Source organism: Molothrus aeneus, unplaced genomic scaffold (assembly GCF_037042795.1).
Source record: "Molothrus aeneus isolate 106 unplaced genomic scaffold, BPBGC_Maene_1.0 scaffold_36, whole genome shotgun sequence".
NCBI lineage: Eukaryota > Metazoa > Chordata > Aves > Passeriformes > Icteridae > Molothrus > Molothrus aeneus.
In genome coordinates, this window is record NW_027099027.1 from 2,933,712 (window position 1) to 2,940,000 (window position 6,289).

The window sequence follows — 6,289 nt, forward strand, 5'->3', positions numbered from 1 at the left end:
GGAGCAAAGGTTATTACGGCCGGGTGCATCTTGGCGCTCAGCCAGGAGCACCCTGTTACCTTCGGGGATCCCCTGAAATACCTTTCCCCTTACATCAGCCTGGTGCATATTCATAGACCCTCATGCACAGCAACTGGGAAGGGTTTAACACTTTACTGGGTATATTAGCGTTCAGAAACACATAATCACCAGAATGATTATATGCAGGTGCTTTTATTGAAGAGCTCTGGGTGTCAGGGGTACCAACCCAAATCTGACTCCGACATGGGTTCGGGATGAACATGTTTTTATATTCTATCCTTATATAACTTTCATGTTAATGACTAAACTTCAATTGTTCTATTGTATACATAGATTTCAGCCAAGCATGGGCTCCTTGTGGCCCCCCTCAAACTTCTAACATAGTTTCTCATGATTCTTCTTATGATTAAACAATAATTATATTAAATTACTAAACAATCATCACATCTAACAATTATATCATTTATCATGTTCTGCTTACACAGGTGCGATTTCACATGATCTGACAAGCACAAAGCCTAACATTTTCAGAGTCTATTTTTGACATTTTTCCAGGGCCCCACTATCATTCTCCCCCCTTTGAAAGCATTTTCACTTCACTATAGGTGTAAATGTTTTCACTTGATACAGTCCTTTATTTCTCAATTTATTCTTGACGTTCTTCAAGTCCATGGTTGATATAAACGTTGTCGTGGATGCTGTCACGCACTGGAGAACCAGAAGATGGTGGGCGTGGATCTTGTGTCAGTGCCTTTATTATCTTCTGGTTCCAGGACCTTTTCTTCTGTATCTCTCCCTTTAAGATGCTGTGAACTAACCAAATTGCTAAGAATACAATTAGTAAGATTATCACAGTCTCAATGACAGATTTAATCCATCAACTCACATTCCACCCTAACCCTTTAAAGATTTTGCCTAGCCAGGTCGTAGTCAAATCCTTTTGCTCTTCTTGTGCTTCGTGCTCTATTTGTTTCAACTGATTGATGTCATATTCTACAGCTGCAGTTACATATGGGATGTGAACGCAGCAATGACCAACCCGTCCCTTTAAAAATCCACCTACTCCATGCTCTTTCAGGAGTAACAAATATAAGGCTAATCGATTTTGTAAAGTCATTTTTGTGGTGGCTTGTAATTGTACGTTTAATTCTTTAAATCCTTCCCGGGTGACTCTTGCCAGTCTATCTACCTGACCTGTAAGTTTGTACAGCATCTTCTACTCTGATAGTTTGCTGTAGGACCAAGCAAAGACTCTCGGGCCCACCCAAATTTCACTCCACCAGAGGGTTCTTGCCAAGTGTCATCTGGATTTTCATTGTCTAGAACTTCTCGTCTTGCTCTTATCTGCACAAGTTCATGTTTTCTGTTAAATGGGGACTTTTTCCAAATTGGACATGAGGTTGGGAGGCCTAAAGTAATTTCCTTTACTTTCCCATCTACAGGCAGATGTGTTGTCCAGGTGCCATCGCTTGTTGCCCATACAAATTGTCCTGGACCTCAGACTGTACTCCTGGTACATCCTACAACTGCTTTATAATTCCCTCTGCCTTGTTTATGTTTGATCCCTCTGCAAGCACAGCCAGTTTGTAGGGCTATTGCCAGGGGTGGCATCTGCTTTATCTCTGCATCATCAGAAGTGCAGTCATAAGTTTTATTACATGCCCACCAACTTACTTTGTCTGCCCTCGTTCTGCTACTGGTGGCAGTGTTTGTTACTGCTGGATCTGTTTCATTCTCGGGGCCTTCCCACTTAATGCACCAAGGGGTGTTTGCCATACATTGGAATCTTTGAAGGATTCTCACAGACCACGCACTGTCCCAAGGCTCTGTCTGACCTTTCTGATCCTTGGCCTCACACTTCCATACCAGAGTGGTTTCTGTAACATTTTCTATAATCTTTTTATAGTGTGGCAAATAGCATTGCCATTGTGTGATGCCTCCTGATTCTCCCATAGGGGTTCCTAGTGTGCCATCACTTAGAATACAGTCTTTCTGGCCCATGGGTCTCATCCATGTTCCTATTTTCTCCCAAGTTTCCTTGACTACTTGCCTCGACTCAGGTACCTGTTTGCATGCAATTGTTTTGTTCTTTTGTATTTCAGGTAGTTTTGATGTTATGATTCCCCAATTTACTGGCTCTCCTGCTGCCTTTGGTATTGGCAGACAGGCAGTTATTCTACAGGTGTTTTGCATTTTGGCAAAGTCTTTGACTTATCCAATCATTACATTCTCAGCCCAAACTGCATTAGAAACCTTTATCACCTGTGTTTCTCCTTGTCCCTCTCTCTTCATTCTAGAATGAAGAGTGGTTAGTTGATCTTTTTGCATTCCACATCCCAAAGACATTAATGACCATAACATTGGCACAATTACTGATAGCATTCTGAAGCAATTAAACACATCTTATCTGCAGCCTTGTTGGTTCCAGAGTTTACACAGTCCTTGATCCAGGATGGATTTTCTTCACTCGGGTGTAGTGAATCCAGGGGTCCACGCCGGCTACTTTGGCTGCTGTAAAGGTGGTCAGCAGTACCTGGTGGGGCCCACTCCACTTTTCTTTCAGCGGTTCTTCGTTCCAGTTCTTGATGTACACCTCGTCTCCTGGATGTATGTTATGAACTGGGTTCTCGAGAGTCAGCGGTCTATTCCACACGAGGATGCTCCGGAGCCGAGCTAAAGTTTTCCCGAGAGACAGAACATAATTATACACTTCCTGCTTTCCTGTGATGTGCACATTAGGCTTAGGCTCAGGAGATTCATATGGTTTCCCATGCAATATCTCATAAGGACTGACTGACATCCCACTCCTAGGCTTTATCTGAATCCTCAACAGTGCTATTGGCAAAGCCTGGGGCCACTGCAATTTGGCTTCTTGGCATATTTTACTGATTTGCCTCTCTAGTGTCTGATTCATCCTCTCTACCTGTCCACTTGACTGGGGTCTCCATGGTGTGTGGAGGTCCCAAGTTATCCCCAGCAATCTACTTACCTCTCTTACTACTGTAGCTATGAAATGGGGCCCCCTATCTGATGATACCCTAGGGGTACCCCGAACCTGGGAATAATCTCCTGTAGTAACCACTTTACTGTTTCCTTTGCTTGGTTGGTGCGACAGGGAAGGGCTTCTGGCCAGCCAGAGAATGTGTCAACCCCCACTAACAGGTATTTGTATCCTCGAGTTCTTGGCAAGTCTACAAAATCTACCTGCCAATAGTCTCCTGGCTCTATTCCTATCCGAATTCTTCCTAGCTGTGCTTGTTGTCTAGCAACTGGGTTGTTTTTCAAGCAGATATCACACTTTGACATTACTGATTTTGCCATTGTTAACATCCATACCGAAATTAAACTCTGCTTTAGCAGTTTTACCAATGCCTCTGCTCCCCAGTGACATTCATTATGTTTAATTTGTAGAACTTCTCTCATTATCAAGGGGGTACCACTATCTGTCCTTGTGCAGTCACATCCCATCCTTCTGAGTTCTTTTGTGCATTTAGCAAACGTGCCAGTCTCTCATCTTCTACTGAATATTTTGGTTCTGGAGGCAAATTGAATTGGGATACATTAAGCTTTAAAGGTATCAATGCCATTGTTGTTTGCACCTCTCGAGCAACCTGTCGGGCTGCCCAGTCTGCCTTTCGATTTCCCTCACAGATTTTGGAGTTTCCTGATTGGTGTGCTTTGCAGTGTATGATTGCCACTTGTTCAGGTTTTTGTACTGATTTTATCAATTGCAGGACTGCATCCTGATGTTTAATGTGCATACCCTGAGAAGGACAATAGTCCCCTTTCTTTCCACAGTGCTCTGTGTACATGCACCACTCCAAAAGCATATTTTGAGTCAATCCAGATATTTACCTTTTTCCCTTCACTTAATTCTAGTGCCCTGGTTAAAGCAACCAGTTCTGCCTTCTGGGCAGATGTATTTGGTGGTAATGCCTTTGCCTCCACTGCTGTACTGACTGTTGTGACCGCATACCCAGCGTATCTGGTTCCGTTTTCCACGAAGCTGCTCCCATCTGTAAACAGCTCCCACTCTTGCTGCTCTAGTGGGACGTCTTTCAGGTCTTCTCTTGCTGAGTAGGTGTACTCTATTACCTCTACACAGTCATGCTCTAATGGGCCTTCTTCAGTTGTGGTACCTAGGAACAAAGCTGGCTTCAAAAGGTTAGTTGTTTTTAATGTGACATCATCCTGCTCAGTCAGGTCTACCTGGAATTTCATCATCCTGCTTGGGGATAGCCAATGGCCCCCTTCTGCTCTAAGACAGTGGTTACCATGTGTGGTACATTGACATCTATGTGCCTTCCCATAGTGAGCTTCCTGGCTTCTTGTATCAGCATCACAGGGGCTGCGACTGCCCGCAGACATGGAGGCCACCCGGCACTTATGCTGTCAAGTTGTTTGGAAAAGTAGCCCACCGGCCTTTTCCAGCTTCCCAGACCTTGGGTCAGGACTCCTAGTGCTAGGCGCAGCCTTTCATGGACAAACAGCTGAAAATCTTTAGACAGATCAGGTAACCCTAATGCTGGAGCAGTTGTCAGTGCTTCCTTTAATTTTAGGAAGGCTTCTTTCTGTGGCTTGTCCCAGGTGAATGGCTGCATCTTCTGAGCTTCACACAGGGGTTTCACAATCAGTCCATAGTCCATGATCCACAGGCGACACCATCCTGCCATCCCGAGGAAGACTCGCAGCTCATGTAGATTCTGGGGCTCTGGAATAGCACAAATAGCTTGGATACGGTTAGGGCCTAGTTTTCATTGCCCTTGTGAAATTTCACATCCCAGGTAGATCATAGTCTGTTGGGCAATTTGTGCCTTTCCTCTGGGTACTTTATAACCTCCCATTCCCAGGGAATTTAAAATCTCAATGGCCAGAGCCTGGGCCAGGGCTCCTTCACCCTGTTATAGATAAATATCATAATATTGGCTTTTTGCAAATATTAAAATGGATTTTATATGTGTGATGTTAAAGTAACTTTGTTCTAAAGATATAGTTTTTATTTCTGTTGTTAATTGAGCTCAGTGAAATAGCTGCTTGTGTTAAACTGCCTGCTTGGGTGGGATAACATCCAATGCACACGGGATGAGGACACCTGTACAGATCTGCCAACTATCAGCACTCCCCGTCTGAAGGCAGAGTGCACCAAGGCCCAAAAACTGGAGGTGATAAAGAGAAGGAGCCAAAACCACAGCCAAGAAACACACATGCTCTGAAAAGGCAGACCCAAGGAGGGGCCATGTAAAATCATTCCTGGAATATGTAAAGTAGTTTATGGATATGCATGAGGCTCTATGAATATGCACCAGGCTGATGTAAGGGGAAAGGTATTTCAGGGGATCCCCGAAGGTAACAGGGTGCTCCTGGCTGAGTGCCAAGAGGCACCCGGCCGTAATAACCTTTGCTCCATGGTCCTGGTCTCCCATTGTCCTTTATTAAACTTTGTACATTTTCACAGGAGAGTGAATGTGTTTTTCACAAATGGAATCTCTAGGAAACAAGGGTCAGTTGTTAAGCCAAGGCTCTGCTTTGACCAAGTGGTGCCTCATGGGACACAGGTGCCACTGGGACATTGCCAGGTCTGGTAGGAACAAGGCTCCATTATTGCACAGTGTTACGGATGAGTAATGTCATAGTTGGGTCTCACAGTGAGGAGATAGATACTATGTGTGTGTTAAGATGTGTAGTGATGTTATTGTCATCTGTCCCCCATAGTCCTCTTTCCCCTCCCCTTGTAATGGCCTTGGTGGTTGGGGCATTTGGGGAGGGCAGGTTTGTCACTGGAAGGCAGGCATGGCAACACCTGCTCTCCAGTCAGGTTGCAAGAAAGCATTCTCCACCAATGGACGGCCACAAAGAGTTACCTGACAGACTTTGGGTGGGGCTAGGATTACCTGATGCAACACCAAAAGTCTAAAAGGAGGAGCAGCCAATTTGTGAAGGAGCCATGTGGCTGATAGCCACGGGGTGGGGAAGGGCTCCCAGTGCTGTGATTTCTCCTGTTTCAGTCCTTTGTTGTCATTTTTTTCAAGGTTGAATCACCCTTAAAATTTTAAAAGTAGCGGTCGTGTCTCACAGACAGCAAGGCCTCAGGGCGCCCAGGAGAGCGGCGTGACAATGACATCCTGGGGAACCAAGGGTCACCTGCAAACACAACGGGGCCTCATGGAAGCCAGGGGCCACTTGGATATTGCCAGGGCAGGTGGAACTCAGTGTCCATTGTGACACAGCACAGCCTCGTGGAACTCAGCAGAGCATTGGGACAGCCTGG